Genomic DNA, 18,636 nt, shown 5'->3' with positions numbered 1-18,636 from the left:
TAATCTTCTGCATATTAACACATAGCTTCACAAAATCTGCCCTCTAATCAATAGCAAAAACTAAGTCAAGCAAAAGTGCATTCCCCTAGAGCAGAGGTTGGGAAGTTTTTCCTAAGGAGCTAGACAGTAAATATTGTAGGCCTGCAGGCCATTCAGTCTGTGTTGCATCTACTCAACTCTCTTGTAGTAGCCCCAAAGCAGCTATAGATAATATACAAAGAAATGAATGTGGCTGTGTTCCAACAAAGCTTTATTTACAAAAACATGTGGCCAGCCTATGAGCCAGAGTATTAAATAAGCCTCAATGGGGCTGTTAGACAATACTCCAATATGACATTGAAAAGACCTGGAGTCGCCTGTTTGCCTTTTCTTTAGGCTTGGATCCATTTTCCTACCAGTCCCCAGTTGATGGTCTTCTGTAGCTTGCTACTGCTGAAACAACCTCCTTTGCTCCAGCATGTTTTATAAACATTGGTCAGACCTTTATAAATGATGTTTTATAAATTTGGTGAGACTCTATTTCTGGCCACTGTCATCCATTTGAGACGATGTCTGCGGCCAATGCTGTGTGCCTTTCCTGGACTTCAGAGAATCCTCCCCATAGAGACAGTGATTGGGCTGTCCTTGCTTGGCCTCCCCTCCTTGGGCCTCCCCTTTACTGTATTGTCCTGTTACTAAGGTCAACTGGTACTTCACTTTTGTTCCCATCTGTCTTCCACCAGGGATGTATTAGAAATCTGTCAACAATGGTTCTGATTTTTCACCATTTGGAAAAGCATACTCCTGCACACATTCTTCAATCTGTCCTTCTGGAGGGAGAAGTGGCTGCACTAAATCTTTAAGATTTAATAGGAGCTAGAGGACTTTTAGTTATGTGACATTCTTTATCCCTAACCCACCCTAACCTCTCCTTCTCAAGACAGACTGTCCAAAGTTCTCAATATATGTCTTTATAAGGTTTTAAGTAGTTCTTGGTCCTAGAGGTAAAAATACAAGCATTGTTTCCCTAGCCCATATTGGTTTTAAGGAACAGTTTTTGACTCTTGAACCCTCACTCAGCGTCATTATTAGAAGACAAATCCCCCTCTTGTCTTTCAGTACCCAAGAGTTTCCTGGTCTGCCTTGGGGTTCTTGGCAATTCTTTGAGGTAGTTGCCCCCCTCTCTCCAATACTTGAATTTTCCTCCTTACTGTTCTCTGATCCACAGAGTGGTGCTGCATTCTAATTCTGCCTGGTCTTTGCCACCACCCCTTCTTGCTAATGTTTCTATTTGCTTATTCTGTATCATGCTAATTTCAGAGTATAACAAAATAGCTGAACAACTTAGGTCGAGTATTGATTTGTCAAGTCTTCAAACTGATAGTCTTTAAACATTTGTCCAATATTTGAGAGAGGGGGCAAGTGTTTGATAGAAGAAAGGAAAGTAGAGATGGACAGCCTGAGAGATAGACAGCACATGGCTGAGACTCTATTGTCTGGAGCAATTCAGCTCTGGCCCTGAGCTTGCAAACTCCATTCAGCAAAATAAAATCTCCACAATTAGACAGAACCACCATCTTTAAAAGGCAATCAGAAACACATCCTGCCTATCCAGATCCTTTTCCCCTAAATAAGTTCTGTATATTCTTCAAGACTTGATTCAGATGTTGTATGCTCCAGCTTGGCCTGACACCTGCACACCTCTAGAACCCTGCGTATATATACCTGACTCTTAAAATGAACTATTTATGTGTCTGTTCTCCTACACTGTGAATTCCTCAAGGACTGGGCCCAGTCTTCACTACTATTGTATCTTCTGCACTTATAGTATTGTGCCTGACATGTAGTTGAAGTTCAATAAGTTTTGGTTGAACTCAGTTGAACACTCATTACATTATTGAGAACTTACACATAACATTATAGTGGATCAAAATAGCTATTTCTAATTTAATTAGCGTCTTTAAGACTCACTTATGCTATTATTAAATATGAATGATGACAGTAACTATGAATTCACATACTTTATGGACTGAATTAATCTCTAGCTGTAGTGTTTACAGCTAAACTTTTTATTGAGGAGCTAGCTTACTTTGGCTATGCCTTAAAAAAAAAATGACAAAGGAAGAACATCTGTTTATAGTTTTACTGATTCTTCTAAGTTTCCATTTAGTGTCCTGATGCAGAAAATTACTAAATGCTACCCTGGGATTTTGAAGGCATAAATAGAGCTTACAAAGAGCCCTGTGAATTTCCCTGGAAGCAACTCATCGTTTTAGGAAAATGTGCTTCATTAACTATGATAATAGGTCAAAGAGAGATGGATATGGAAGCATTTTCATAGCAAGAGCCCTGAATCTGTGCAGATGATGCATAGATTAGGTGTGGGTATAAAACTGTTGGTGGAAAGGAAAAGGTGAGATGTTGGGAAACCTGTGAGACTAAGGCAGATTTTTTTAAGTGGTTTTGACTTGATCCTCAGTAAAAAAATAATTTTACATCATGATCCAGTACATACATACATGCATGTGTATTATGTATAATTAAAATTTAACTTTCATTCAAAAACACTTTTATGTGTTCTGTTTTAGTCTATTCTATCCCATTAAAAAAAATGCTTACTTACTCTCTAAATTTATTTTACCGCCCTTTAGGTTGTCAAGGTTTACAATTATTTCCCCAATATTTTATTATGAAAATATTCAAATATATAGAAAACCTAAAAGAATTAAACACTCATATGTCCACCATTTAGTTTCAACAATTCAAACTAAGTTTCAGGCACTTAACTACTAAATGCTTCACATACATATTATAAACTAGAGTTCAATTCTTCTGGTTCTTTTTTTTTAGGTAAAATGTGTAGGTAGTGAAATGCACAAGTTTAAGTGTGTATTATAATTTCCTAGGGCTGCCATAACTAATTTCCACAAACTGGATGGCTTAAAACAACAGAAATTTGGCCTGGCATGGTGGCTCACACCTGTAATACTAGCACTTTGGGAGGCCGAGGCAGGTGGATCACCTGAGGTCAGGAGTTCGAGACCAGCCTGGCCAACGTGGTGAAACCCTGTCTCTACCAAAAATACAAAAATTAGCTGGGTGTGATGGCGGGCACGTGTAATCCCAGCTACTTGGGAGGCTGAGGCAGGAGAATTGCTTGAACCTGGGAGGTAGAGGTTGCGGTGAGCCAAGATCGTGCCATTGCACTCCAGCCTGGGTGACAAGAACAAAACTCTGTCTCAAAAAAACAAAACCAAAAACAAACAAAAAAAGAAATTTATTCTCTCCTAGTTGTGCAGGCCAGAAGTCTGAAATCAAGGTGTTGGCAAGGCTGGTTTCTCCTGGAGGCTCTGAGGGATAATCTGTTCTATGCCTGTTCTCTCTCCTGGCTTCTGGTTGTTGCCCATAATTCTCAGTGTTCCTTGGCTTGCAGCTGGATCACTCCAATATCTGTCTCTGTCATCACATGGTATTCCCATGTGTCTCTGTATCCCTGAGGCTTTACATGGCCTCCTTGTAATGTCACCAGTCATTGGAGCTAGGGCTCGCCCTAGTCCAGCATGTCCTTATCTGAATTTGATTACATCTGCAAAGACTGTATTTCTAAATAAGATCATAGTTACAGGTACCAGAAGTTAGGACTTTAAATAACTTTTGGGAGAACATAATTCAATCCACAACGAAGTGCAAAACTCATTTCACGAGATTTCACAAGTACATACACGTACGTACCTGAAATTTTAATTAAGATATAGACTATTACCTTCATCCCAGAAAGTTCCCTAGGTTACTTTCCAGTTAAGAGACAACCACTCTCTTTATTTTTTTCACCCTAGAGTGGCTTTGCCTGTTCTAGAACTCCATATAAAAAGAATCATACAATATGTATTCAGTGTTTTTATTCAGAATGTTTGTGAGCTCATCCATGTTGTTGCATGTATATAGTTTATTCCTTCTTATTGGGGAGCAATGTTTCATTATATGAACATACTATAGTTTGTTTATCCATTATCCTATTAATGGGGATCCAGACTATTTCCAGGTTTGGGCTGTAAGAATAAAACTGTTAAGAGCACTTTTGAACAATTTTTTTGGGGGACGTACGTTTCCATTTCTCTTTGGTTTTGGTTTGTTTGTTGTTTGTTTTTGTTTGGTTGGTTTTGTTTTGTTTTGAGATACGGTCTGTGTTGCCCAGGCTAGAGTACACTGATGTGATCTAAGCACACTGCAACCTCTGCCTCTCAGCCTCAAGCGTTCCTCCTGCCTCAGCCTCCTGAATAGCTGGGACTACAGGCGTGCACCACCATGCCTGGCTGATTTTTATATTTTTTATAGAAACGGGGTTTTGCCATGTTGGCCAGGCTGGTCTCAAACTCCTGGACTCAAGCGACCCGCCTGCCTCAGCCTCCCAAAGTGCTGGGGTTACACGTGTGAGCCACCATTCCAGGCCTTCTCTTTGTTACTGTATTAGCTTAGCTTTCTATTGCTGATGCAACAAATTACCACAAACTTAGCAGTTTATCATATGAACGTATTAACTTACAATTCTGCAGGTTAGAAATTCAACAGGGCTCTCACTGGGCTAAGACCAAGGTGTTGGCAGGGCTGTGCTCCTTTCTGGAGGCCCTGGGGGGAGAATCCATTCCCTTGTCTTTCCCAGCTTCCAGAGGCTGCCCACATCCTTGGCTAGTGGCCTCCTTTCTCCATCTTCAAAGCCAGCAACATTGCATCTCTTTGATGTTTCTTCTCTAATGACATTGCCCTCATACCCTAATACTTTTGCCTCCCTCTTCCACTTTTAAGGACCTTGTGATTACACTGGGCCCACCCGGATAATCAAGGATAATCTCCCTAATTTAAGGTCAGCTGATTAGCAACCTTAACTCCCCTTTGCCATGCAACAGAGGTCTTAGGGATTGGTACATAGGCATCTTGGGATGGAGTGGGGGTGAAGGGGGCACATGGTGGCATTATGCTGCCTACCACAGGTAAATAGTCAACAGTCGAATTAATTGCTAATCATAGGGAAGATGTATGTTTAACTTTTTAAAAAATTGCCCAAATTTCCCCCAAAGTGACTATAAAATTTTATATTCTCGTCAACAATGTATGAGAGTTCTGGTTATGTTATGCCACATCCTTGTCAACATTTGCAAATGTCTGTTTTAGACATTCTAGTGAATATTAGTGATGTTTTATTGTGGCTTTAATCTGCATTTCCATGATGACTGGTGACTTTCAGCCCTATTGATTTGCATATTTTTCTTCTGCATTTTTTTTTCAAATGTTTTGCCCATTGACAAACAACCCAGTAAAAAATTAGGGATTAGTACATAATGCCATCATGTTCCCCTTCCCCCAACCCCCCACTCCATCCCAAAATGCCTATGTACTAATCCCTAATTTTTTACTGGGTTGTCATTTTATTCCTGAATTGTATGACTTCTTTTTATATTCCAGATAGTAGTCTTCTTTTAAATACGTTTTGCTAATATTCTCTTTCAGTCTATGATTTGTCTATTCATTTTATTAATATATTTTGATAAGCAGAAGTTTAAATTTTTTGTTTTATGATTTTTGCTTCCTGTGTCCTTTTAGAAGTTTTATAGTTTTAACTTTGATGTTTAGGGGAATGATCCACCTTGAATTATTTTTCTGTGAATCGTGTGAGCTAGAAGTTGAACTTTCTTTCTTTCCATATTGCATATTCAGTTATTCAGTAATCATTTGTTGAAAAGATTTTCCTTTTCTCATTGGATTGCTTTGGCGGCTTTGTTGAAAATCCAATGACTATATATGTGTGGGTTTATTTTTGAATTCTTTACTCTGTTCCATTGATCTAGTTATCTTTCCTTACGTATATGAGTAACAAACTTTTGATTACTGTGGTATATAGCAAGTCCTGAAGTCAAGTAGTGTGAGTCCTCCAACCTCATTCTTCTTATTCCATTTGGCTTTGGTCTTCTTTGCACTTCCATACAAACTTAAATATCAGTTTATTCATTTCTACCTAAAATCTGGTGGAATTCTGATTCAAGATGCATGAATCCATAAATCAATTTAGGAATGATTAACATCTCAAAATATCGAGTCTTATAACCCATGAACCTGGCATTTTCCCATTTATTTAAATCTTTAATTTCTCACATCAATGGCTTGAGTTTTTAGTGTAAAGATTATGTCCATGTTTTGTTACATTTATTTCCAAATCTTACATTTACGTTTCTATACTATTGTAAATAGTATTGTTTGAAATTTTATTTTCAAATTGTTTGCCATTGTTTTGTAAAAATATGATTTATTTTTGTATATTGATTTTGTGTCCTGTGATATGGCTAAATTAACTTGTTAGTTCTATTAATGTTTCTGTAGATCCTGAGTATTTTCTATAAGCAGTCATGTTATCTGTAAATAAAGATAACTGTCTTCATTCTGTTATAATTTCTATGCCTTTTAATTCTTTTGCTTATTTTGTTGCATTACCCAGGATTGCCAGGACAGTATGGAACAGAAGTGGATGAATATACATGCTTATTCCTGATTTTAAAGGGAAAAGATACAGTACCTCAACATTAGTATAATATTAGTCGTAGGTTTTTCTTAGATGTTCTTTATTAGATTGAAAGATGTTTACTCCTTATTTGTTAGGTTTAAAAACAATTATGAATGAGTGGTGAATTCTGTCAAATGTTTTCTCTGTGTCTATTTAGATGACAATGTTCTTCTCCTTTCTCCTGTTGATATACTGAATTTGTTGATGGACTTTTGAGTGTTTAACCAAACTTGATTTCCTATAAAGCCAACTTTGTCATAATGTGTCATCCTTTTTATATATCACTAGATTCTATTTGCTAAATTTTGTTAAGGATTTTTGTGCTATGAACAAATGATTTTGGCTTGTATTTGTGTGTGTGTGTGTGTGTGATTTCTTTTTCAGGTGTTAATTAACATTATGCTGAACTCATAAAATCAGTTTGAAAGTGTTCTCCTTCCTGAATATCTGAGGTTCTATACAGCATGATTTTCTTTTAGTCTGAAGAATTTCCTCCTTAAACTACTGGGTGGGAAAAAAAAGAATTTCCTTTAGAATTTTTTCATGGTACAGGTATGATGGCAACTAATTCTCTCTGTACTCATTTATCTTTTAACAATTCTACCATCCTCATTCCTGAAGGATCCTTCCTTCCTTTCTTCCTTCCTTTCTTTCTCTTTCTTCCTTTCTTTCTTTCTCTCTCTCTTTCTTTTCTTCTTTCCTTTCTTTCTCTCTCTCTTTCTTCTTTCTTTTCTTTCTTTCTCTCTTCTTTTCTTCCCCTTATTTCTTTTCTCAAGGTCTCTCTCTGTCACCCAGCCTGGAATGGTATCTTGATCATGGTTCACTGCGACCTCAACCTTTCAGGCTCAGATGATTTTCCCACTTCAGCCTCCCGAATAGCTGGGGCTACAGCACTCCTGGCTAATTATTTAAATTTTTTTGTAGAGACAGGGTCTTCCTATGTTGTCCAGGCTGGTCTGGAGCTCTTGGGCTCAAGCAACCCTCCCACCTTGGTCTCCTAAAGTGCTGGGATTACAGGTGTGAACCACCATGCCCAGTTCTATTGTTTTAAATATAAAATTCTAGGTTTACAGTTCCATTCTGTCACGCTTTTAAAGACATTCTACTGTCTTCTGGCCTCCACTGTTTCCAGTGAGAAGTCAATGGTAATTCATGTCTTTGTTTCTCTGTACATAATGAGTTGCTTTCTCTGGCTGCTTTCAAGATAATTCTCCTTACCTTCGCTTTCTATATTTTGACTTTGATGCGCTTAAATGTAGTATATTTTGCAACAGTTGTGCTTGGATTCATTGAGCTTCTTGAATCTGTAAATTTATGCCTTTTACCAAATTTAGAAAAAAAAAATATGCCATTGTTTCTACTAATACTTTTTTGTTCCTTTCTTTTGTTTTGGGATTCCACATGCACATACGTCAAATCAGTAATGTCAGCAGGGACCTAGCTTCCTTACACTTTTCTGCTCTGCTATTCTGGCATATTCTTCACACTTACTTTCTTCATGTTTCTAAGATGTTCACCATGGGACCAGACCACATGAAGATGCAACACTCCATAAAAAAAGAAGGTGTATTTCTTTTTGTATGCATGTTTTTAAGAGCTAGAAGAAAAACTTTCCCAGATGCTCTTTAGTAACATTCCACACGCAAACATCTCATTGGCCAGGACAAACACAACAGTAAGTTAATCAGTGACAAGGGAAATGGGACCACTCTGATTAGCTTAGTTTAATCAATATCTATCCCTGGGAGGTCATGGAACAGAATATGATTCTCCCAGTATGGGAAAAGGATATTGGGTATGAGTTATCAGGAGACAACAAACATTGCCACCTACACTGGAGAACTCCTCAGGTGTTTCTATTACCAAGTCCTAGAGTCATGTCTCAGGAACAGGCTGTCTATATCCCTTCTCTTTGGGAGTTTCGAAGCTGCCACCCTCCACTCTTCTCTGTGATATTCCTGGCTTTGGGTTTCCCAAACCCCTCAGGATGCTTGGCTTTTTATCCCTCCTGCAAATGCACAGTTTGTTTCATTATAACATCCTTGTCTTTAGGAGATTGTAAGAAAAAAAAGGGGTTAAAAATGAACTATGAAGAGGCTATGAAGCTTTAAAAAAACATTCACAGTGTTTACTCTCATGGTCTCTGAGCCATAGTTCCCAAGTTCCTTCTGAGATAATAGCTAAATATCTGCTAGATTATTGTTTTCAGCTCTCCATCTATTCCAGAATGTCCCCTGGCTGAATCCACAGTACCTTGTTCTTTAGATTCAAAGCAATGCTAAACCCTTTATTCATGAAGGCATTATATTTGGCTAATACTTGCAGAGATCCGTCAGTTGGAAAATAGCATTGGGAGGATCCCTTGACTGATGACAGTGATATGTTCCCCCACAAAGCAGCCACTTTGGGCACCTCTGCCAGTCCATGCTGGGCTTCTCCTGATTCTCTAATGCTGTAAAGAGAAAGGCTGCTGTATTCAGACTGCCATTTAGGAATTTTCTAGAGTCTTTCTTTGCCATTGAATAGTATCTCTGAAACTTTGTGCCATTTCTTGATATTCCATCCCTAAAAAGCCTCATCTCAAAATCTTCAAAATAGGTTCCCCAAGCTCAGATACATATTCCATCCCAAACACACACATAACAAGGAGTACATGCTTGTAAGTGTGTGTCATTATTTCTGGGTTCTGTATTCTGTTTCATTGGTCTATGTGTTTGTTTTTGTACCAGTACCATGGTGTTTTGGTTACTGTAGCCTTGTAGTATAGTTTGAAGTTGGGTAATGTGATGCTTCCAGCTCTGTTGTTTTTATTTAGGATTGTCTTGGCTATTCGGGCTCTTTTTTGATTCTATGTGAATTTTAAAATAGTTTTTTTCTAGTTCTTTGAAGACTGTTATTAGGAATTTGATAGGAATAGCACTGAATCTGTAAATTGCTTTGGGCAGTATGTCCAAAATATTCATTCTTTCTATCCATGAGCATGGAATATTTTTCCATTTGTTTGTGTTCCCTCTGATTTCCTTGAACAGTGTTTTGTAATTCTCATTATAGTAAACTTTCACCTTCCTGGTTAGTTGTATTCCTAGGTATTTTATTCTTTTGGTGGCTATTGTAAATGGGATTGCATTCTTGATGCAGTGGAGTTAAGTGAAGGCAGAGCACTAGAGGATAAATAGGTTCAGTATCACAGCCGAGGCCCCTGGAAATGACCAGGATATGGTTCCAGGCCCCATGAGGCCAGGTTCTGCTGTGGCCCCTGCTCCTGGAATCATGATCTCTGTCTCCTTCCTAACTCCTTTCTTACTGGCCCCTCCCCTAAAAAACCCCCAACACCTCCTTGAGCTAAGCCAGGTATAATACAAGGAGCCCAATTAAATTAGCACCTAATTGAAGGATGGAACAAAGTTGGTCCTCAACAGTGTTAGTTTCCATCCCTCTTCACCAGCTGTTAACTAGATCAAGATTCTGGTGCACAAAGATACCAGACTAAGCAATGGCCCTTCCATGGTGCTTGGCTCATTAACCCCTCTTACTCTTATATGGGTTTTAACGAGTTAAGGCACTGTCAGATGCAGCTTCTTTCAGGAACACATCCTTCAGACTGTACAAACCTTGGTACAAACATTAGTAATTGTTACGCTTAGAAACTCTCATTTTTATGTTTATAAACTGAGAAGAGGAGGTCATCACAGAGCAGTGGCTTTCCTTCTCTTTAGTATGCAATAGCAAAGGTGGGAGAGGAAAAAAGAGAAAACTGATGAGAGAAAAGAGATGGCTGACTGTTGCTAAGCAACCTTTGTTGGCAAAAAATCTAAAAACAAGAATCATGAGCTTGTAATTTGGCCAATATCATAGAGGATATTTATAATTCCTGAGAGATTTGTTTTCAGACCATTCCTTTTTGTAATTGAAGCACTTAATCACTTATTTTAGAGATGGTTGTCATAATTACATAAAATTTTATCACTTAAAGCTAATTTTGGAATGTCACTGATTGAGTTCCAAGTATTTGCAGAAGATATCTTAAGTTGTTTTTTTTAATGAAATATGCATCAGAATATATGTGGTTTACACATGAGTACCATGGCTCTCCATATCTATAGGCAAGTATGCGTCTCTCTGTTGCTGTTATAGCACTGAGAATGGAAGGGCAGCACCAAAGCTTACCGTTTACATAATTACAGTCTTGGATAGGGAGATTAATTCATCCTGATTTGCCCAGAAATTTCCCAAGTTTAGTACTGAAAGTCATGCATCCCAGGAACCCCCTCAGTCCTGGGCATACCAGAACAGTTGCACACCTTATCTCTGATCTTATTGTTGTACCTAAGAGGGTTAGATTGGATTTGCAATGGACCCTGGGGCTAGAGTGTTCTTGAAAGATCTTTTCTGAACACAGCTGAACTTCATATCTTCATATGAACTTTATATCTGGGGATTCCTCTGGGCAACTAGCTAGTTTGAACTTGATGGGCTTTAATTCATTTGGTGGAGCCTCAAGAAAGAGTAGTTCAGTGGAATCCACTGGAACTCCTTGGGAGTGAGAGTGAAACCAACCTGTTTCCTTAATCTGTATTCTGGGCCCATATCTTAAGCCCAAGACTTCCAACCTCTTGTCGAACCCTAGATGCTTTATATATGTAACAAATTCCTGTCTATAACATCAGTCATTATACAAAGCAATTCCCAATGGGTATGGATGTAGTGGGGTCTGCCATGGCAGATGTGTAGTAGTAAACAGATGTGCAATTTGAAAGAGAAAGCCATCCTGCAGTTCTTACATGTATCCCAGGGAAGAGGCTGTTCCCACTATGGGAGCAGTCACATCCTCTCACACCAATACAAAAGCATTCTTTCGAACCACTTTGGCAATCAGAGGTTTGGGTTAGGCACAATAAATTGACCAACTACATGTCTACTTGCCTCTGAGGTTCTTGGCACATGGTACTATTGACTATGTGATCAATTGACCTGCATCCTGTGATCAGTTGACTATGTGATCAATTGACCTGCATCCTGTTATCTAGGGCACATAATCATAAGGTAGGCTATGCATCACAGCAAACTGAATTCAATGTGGAGGGCCCAGGAAGGAGGTATTCAAGGTGCATAAATAGTTAGAAAATAAGATGGCCAGAACAGTGGTAATTTAACTTAGTAGAGATAAGACTGGGCATGGTGCAGTGGCTCACGCCTGTAATCCCAGCATTTTGGGAAGCTGAGGCAGGCAGATCACCTGAGGTCAGGAGTTCAAGACCAGCCTGGCCAACATGATGAAACCCTGTCCCTACTAAAAATACAAAAATTAGCCAGGCGTGGTGGCTCATGCTTGTAGTCCCAGCTACTCAGGAGGCTGAACCCGGAGAATTGCTTGAACCAGGGAGGTGGAGGTTGCAGTGAGTTGAGATCACGCCAGTGCACTCCAGCCTGGGTGACAGGGCGAGACTTTGTCTTAAAAAAAAAAAAAATGATAAGACTGAAAGGTGATAATCAATGCTCATGTAGATAAGGATTATTTCAGCTAAGGGATAGGTCTTGTACTGAAATAGAGCAAATAAGGGAAATTTTGAGCAATCCAAATATGCCAGAGTTAGGTGGAACATCCTGACATTCAACATGTAATAATTATATCTCATCTGGCAATACAGGGATGCCCTATATCCAGGGTTAACAAAGGATTTCCCAAGGCTTGACCTGATAATTCTCTGTGTTAATCAGTTTATACACTGCAGGAAAGACCCTAGATGAATGTACCACCACAGGTGTCCCTAATAATAATCCATGGTATCGCTCAATGCCTTGAATGAATACCAAAAAATTCTACAGTGATTTTTGTGTGTGTGTGAGCTGATGGCTAAGAGGCTGAGGGGTGAAATAGGACTAGGCAATTAGGTTGTAAAGATGTAGAATAAAACTCAGTTGATGCCCTTAAACTCAGCATCATGCCATTCTTTCAAATGAATAGAATTATGTTTTAGGCTGGCATTAAGGAGGGACAATGATGTTGCATATTTAACTAACAAATGCTAAGGGAGTTATAAGTGGATTTAAATGAAAAACTTTGCAGGTGAAGAAAGATAGAAAAAAGCTGAGAGTAGAAAAATAACAAAAAGCTCTCATCATTCTTTATTCTGGGAAAACAAGGGTACCAGTTTCTGGGTTGACTTGCTTATGTAAACTAAAGCATTTTTAAAGGGTGCAACCCATACACTATCTTCCTTAACACTGAATGAAAGGGTGGTACTATAAGTCACAAGAAAGGTTATAGTGGGGTGAGTCAAGCGAATACTCAGAATTCTAAAACTCTGAATTCAATTCTTTGGGCTCAAGGGATATATTCCTACTTACATAATACTAAGTCAACAAGGAATTGGTATGGGGCTTGGTGTAAAGTAGGGGAGGGTTGTGGAGGTTCAGAGATGGCTTTTTTATTCCATCTATCTTGTTCTCAGATCCATCCACAGACACAGGAACTTAACCCTAGACTCTTAGGGGCCCCCTGTGGCTAAGCCCTCAGTCAGCAGAGCTCGTTTTACCTGCACTATCTTCCTTGCTCCAACCTCTTTCCCCCACTACATACACACACACACACGCACACACATGCGCACACACAGACATGCACATGCACACACACATACACACAGTCCCCAAGCCCTTTTAGGTCATTTCATGACCAGCTTTCCACTTAGTATAGCACATCAGCCATCTTCTGCTCCACAGGGACTAGGAAGTGGGGACATGCTTCTTCAGATCCTGACATAAGAGAGAATCCCTACAAACACATTTCCTATCAGAACAGCTACAAATCTTATTGTGATCAATGAATGTCTGTTTCTCTCTCAACCTTAAAGCCTTCCTCCTAATTCTTATCCTCAGTAGTCACCAGAAAAGGGAAACTTGTCCTGCCACAAAAGCATTTGAGGTTTATCATCTTTAATGCTCGTATCCCAGAGCAAAGTAGTTGGAGAGGCTGATTCAGTAAACAAAGATTTGGACCAGGGAGAAAGGAAGGAAGAAACGGGGGAGAGAAAATGTGAAAATAAATAAGGAAAATGAAGGAAGAGAAAAGAAAGAAAAAAGGTAAACCATTTTCTAATTTGCCAGTGGAAGGAGTCTATGTTCCACAGACTGTATAATAGGATGACAGGAGTCACATTCTCTGTTCTCTCAGGACTTTCGTCCTTGCCATTCCTTATCCCCAGAATGCTCTTCCAGCAGACTCTGGCTTGCTCCCTTGCTCCCCTTTTCCTCTGCTCAAGGTCAGCTTGCCAGGGAGGCCTTTCCTGACTACCTCTGACCCCTTGTCTTTATTCTTGCCCTTTATTCTTCTTGTCTAGCACTTATCACTGCATAATAAGTAGTACTACTTATTATGTTGTTACTTGTTTATTGTCTATTTTCTCCATGCTAAAAGGCAAGCTCTGTGTGAACAGGGATTTGCTGGTCCCCAGAACAGCCATCCTCTGCAACATAGCGGAAGGTCCTTAAGTATTTATTGAATGAAAATTAGGGTAGGGCTTCCTCTGGGAGCTTTACTGATGTTTTCAGGATTCACTCTATTGGTTTCAAGCACACAAGATGGGTGCTGGGGTATTAGGCCTATGATCAGTGTTCTTCAGCTAAAAGAATAAACATCAGAACCAACCTGGGCACTCCTTGGTTTGTAGACCACCAGATGCTTCCTGGCAGACTAATTTCTTTCCTCTTGTGGTAAATGAGGAAGAACTCCTAATACCTGGGTGTGAATGACCAAGGGCAATGGCCTTTCAGACACTGTAAGCCTTTAGATGGGTAGGAATTCTTGAAGGATACTAGCCAGTTGCATACAGGTCAAAGCCATCTGGGAGCTCTATTCTATGGGCTGCAACCCTCGCCACTCACTCCCAACAGGCAAGTGGATGTTTTAATTTGACTAGCTGCAACTCATTTTATCTCTGCAATAACTTGAGCAGAAAAACATCTGCTTGAAAAGAGCTTTGAGACCCTAGAATAAAAAACCAATGACCCAAGATTAAGCAAAGGGGAGTGTGGATGTGGGAGAGTCAATTAATTGAACACTGAAACATCCCACTTGGGGTTTGGGCTCATCTTCAAAATTCTTTTCTTGTTTCATCTATTGTAATTCCCCCAGACTGCTACAAAGAACTTGCATTTTATCCAAAGTAAATATTCCAGTAGATGAAATCTAAGCAGACCACTCTAGCACTACAAAGTGGAATTCTAATGGGTTTCTCCCACGCTGAGATTTGAGACTTTGGTGGAGGTGGGGTTGGGATAGTTTTGAAATGAACAGTATTTTCTCTCTCTAAATCAATTTTACTTTAATGGATCTACACCTCCAGACCAATCTGTTGTAGCAGGCTGAAAAACACAAAGTTTCTTTGGAAATATTCCCCTCTCCACTACCAGATATAGAAAATCTTACCTTATTCTAGATGTCTGTATCATTTTCTGCTTTATTTGCACATTGTGTATGCCTCTTTCACTTCTCATTAGCCTGCAGTATTTTTATGCCTTTTCCTTAAACTTGATGGACGTCTGAGGATGACTTGGAAGCTCTCTCTCGGGAATGTCATGCCTGAGACAGACATGGCTTTCCCTCAAATCAAAGATGAGTTGAACAGCTGGCAAAGAAGGTCATTAGCTTTAGAATGGCTACATTTTTTAAATTATTTTTTAAAATTTACCCCTCCGATAGCATCAAGAAGAAAATGTAACATTTCTATGCAAGTCCTGAGCATCCTCTTTGTGCAAAGACAGATGACCACTGGACTGAGACGTTTCTGCCATTGTTTCTGCCCGAGGTCTGAGTCAGAACCCTTCCTCGAGCACCTGCTCTGTGTCCAGGATTCTGCTATACACTTGGTGTAGGGACTCACAGGAAGAAAAGATGCAGCACAGTCCTTCAGCATTCCTGAATGGCCTCTGTACAGGGGGGCTGCTCATGAATGTCCTAAAATATCTGCTCTCAAGTCAATCTTGCCTCCTCCAATCCACTCTCCATACAGCAGCCTGAGTAGCCTTCCAATACCAATCAGATGAGAGTCATTATCCCAGCTGAAACCCTTCAGTGTCTTGCTCTGAGTAACTTGGGATAAAGTCCAGCTTTTTTTTTCTTTTTTTGAGATGGAGTTTCGCTCTGTCGCCCAGACTGGAGTGCAGTGGTATGATCTCTGCTCACTGCAACCTCCGCATCCCGGGTTCAAGCGATTCTCCTGTCTCAGCCTCTTGAGTAGCTGGGACTACCAGTGCACCCCACCATGCCCGGCTAATTTTTTGGATTTTTAGTAGAGATGGGGTTTCGCCATGTTTGCCAGGTTGGTCTCAAACTCCTGATCTCAGGTGATTTGTCCGCCTTGACCTCTCAAAGTGCTGGGATTACAGCATGAGGCACCACACCCAGCCAAAGTCCAACATTTTAAATATGATTTATTCCTTGCCTAACCTTTCCAGCTCCATCTCTTACCTCCCGCTTAGAGCTCCGGCTGTGAGCAACATTTTACCTTCCTTAAACACACCTGTCCCCTTGCGCTGAGGCTCATCTCTGAGCCTTTCCATCTGCTGCTTCCGCCGCCTCACATTCCCACCCTCCCTTTCCTGCCCCTCATCGCCTGGAAATCCCCATTCATCCCTAATGTCTCCAGACTAGGTCCTCTTCTAGATAGTTCTACACAAGAGTCTTCAACTCAAATACGTTCAGGTGCAAGATTGATAAATCAGACAGGTGAAACTGACTCTATATGAGACAATTCAGAGTAGTGGAGAGTAGCAAATTGTAGAGTGCATCTTTTCTAAATAGACAGTCATTGTCTCAGCTCCAGGCAAGTGTTGCCATTTGGGACTACAAGCCTACTTTTGCCATCTTTTCTTATTTTTAAAGAGACGTTAGAAATCTATATTTTTGTTGGAAATGCCTCGATGTTTATTTAACATGCTATGTGGGCCCAGATGTGGCCTGTTAACCATCCAATGAAATATAGATTTGCTTTAGTTGTCTTCTCTGCAGAGCTCTGTTTCTCAAACTGTAGTGAGCACGTCCTCAAAATGCAGAGATTTAAGCCTCACTTTCAGAGGGAGGCAGATTTGGGGGAGGCAGGAAGACAGAGGTGGCAGTCTGTGTTGTTCATTGTTTTACGGTACTTACAATGCCTAGCATGGGATCTAGGGCATAGCGGGTGCTCCAAAAATTACTGGTTGAATAACACATCCTAAGTTGAAGTATCGAACCTGGCCTAGTTCACAAGCTGCTGCCTCTCAAATCACCAAGACTAGTTGGGAATGAGTTGAGAGGAACTGACGCCGGCTACCACCAGCCCTCCCAAATTCCCTCCTATTTTTAGTTTCTGGAATTGAGGTTTATCCAGATATGGTACTGGATGAGGTAAAACCATGAGCATTTAGGGCATTGTATCTTTTTCCCTGACCAATTTAGATTTTTCTAGAATCAGTTGCTGAGGAAAGAGATGAGTAGTTTCACAGACAGGACAGTGAAAATCAGAAGGTGGTCTGCTTGGCAGCCCAGGGAGGGAACTCTAACCTTCTCCTAAGCTTTTCTCTGCTGGGTCCGGATTTCAAGGTGTCTCCATATACATGAGGGCATGTCCACCTGGGTGGTAAAAAATGTCGTCTTGCATGGACAGCCTGGAGTCTGCCTGGGAAGACTCCCTGAAGTGCACTCCACACTAAAGGTGGGAAAACTACCTCTTGTAAACCAGATTACTTAGTTGTAAGCTGTTCTGTGTTTATTTACTTTTAATTTTCATTACAAGGCCTTTAGCACAGTCTTGTTTAAATGTTCCAGGCTTGTCTGGAAGGGGAGACACGTCAATATAAGCAGCACCCTTTTAGGTGCCACCTGGTGGCAGCAGTAGAGATGGAGCAGTATGGTCCTAGAGTGCTTGTTAGAAATGCACATGCCCAGGCCTCCTGCCCTCCCCTAGACCTGCCTCCTTCTAGTAGTGAGGCCTAAATCTCTGCATTTTGAAGACATGCTCACTACAGTTTAAAAAGCACTGCCTGGACCAGCGCAGTGGCTCACACCTGTAATCCTAACACTTTGGGAGGCTGAGGCGGGTGGATCACTTGAGGTCAGGAGTTCGAGACGAGCCTGGCCAACATGGCAAAACCCTGTCTCTACTAAAAATACAAAAATTAGCAGGGCGTAGTGGCACATACCTGTAATCCCAGCTACTCAGGAGGCTGAGGCAGGAGACTCGCTTGAACCCGGGAGGTGGAGGTTGCAGTGAGCTGAGATTGCACCCCTGCACTCCAGCCTGGGCGACAGAGCGAGACTCCATCACAGAAAATAAGTAAATAAATAAATGGCACTGCCTAAGGAGAAGAGTAAGGGGAGGTGAATTTTTCCCTCATTCATGTCTACCTTGTAACTTTGAGGTTTCATTTTGTCCAGGAAGATGGCAGGTATTTTTTCTGGGGCAGAGGTAATGCTTATTTCCTGAGTGTGTCACATGGCATGATCTAATAAAGGCACACTTGGCTAAATGGTCCTAATGATTTGGACCTTGGCGCAAGGCGTCAATTTCAGCTCTGTTGCTCACTTATGCTCTCACCTGAGACTTTGGTGGGCTTATTTTGTCAGTAAATATGTGGACCAAGACCCTGTAAGTGGGCCATTTCACAGTCATCCTCTTGTCTGTCTTCCTAGCAGTCAACCGCAGGAACAGACTGTTCAAGTGCATAAAAAGAGACATGTAGTGACACTCAGCAGGGAAGCAGGTCTTTTCTAAATAAGCAGCTTCATTGTTTTCCTGCTCTGTGTGGTGTTTACAGTGTGGGAGGCTGACCAGCTCAGTTGACTCAGAAACAGAAAGAAAAATCAGGGAGCTGGGAACTGGGGAGTTGTCTCAGTCCCTGACTCACTGCGTGGTCTGTGGTGAAGTCCTCTGCACCCCACTCCACCCTGACACCCTGTAACGAGAAGGAAACCACACTACCGTGCTCTGTAAGCTGAGGATGATAGGATCATGCCTACTGGTTATTCAAAAGCAGTTTGCAAATTCCAGCATGAGATGAGTCTGTTATCTGGGTGTAGAGGTGAGGAAGGAGACTCTGGACTGTTGCTGAGCCACATGTGCTATTGTTGG

General features: G+C 40.7%; 1 long non-coding RNA gene across 1 annotated transcript in view; it reads right to left on the bottom strand.

The window, feature by feature from the left end:
- Positions 1-16,096, bottom strand: part of LOC129397471 (uncharacterized) — an 83,913-nt gene extending 67,817 nt beyond the window's left edge. The window contains exon 1 of the long non-coding RNA XR_010111470.1: positions 14,958-16,096. This is a non-coding gene — a long non-coding RNA (uncharacterized LOC129397471). The remainder of the gene's footprint in view (positions 1-14,957) is intronic.
- Positions 16,097-18,636: the final 2,540 nt, after the last annotated feature.

The sequence above is a fragment of the Pan paniscus genome, chromosome 2 (genome assembly GCF_029289425.2).
Source record: "Pan paniscus chromosome 2, NHGRI_mPanPan1-v2.0_pri, whole genome shotgun sequence".
Lineage (NCBI taxonomy): Eukaryota > Metazoa > Chordata > Mammalia > Primates > Hominidae > Pan > Pan paniscus.
This window is presented reverse-complemented; position numbering and strand designations above follow the sequence as displayed.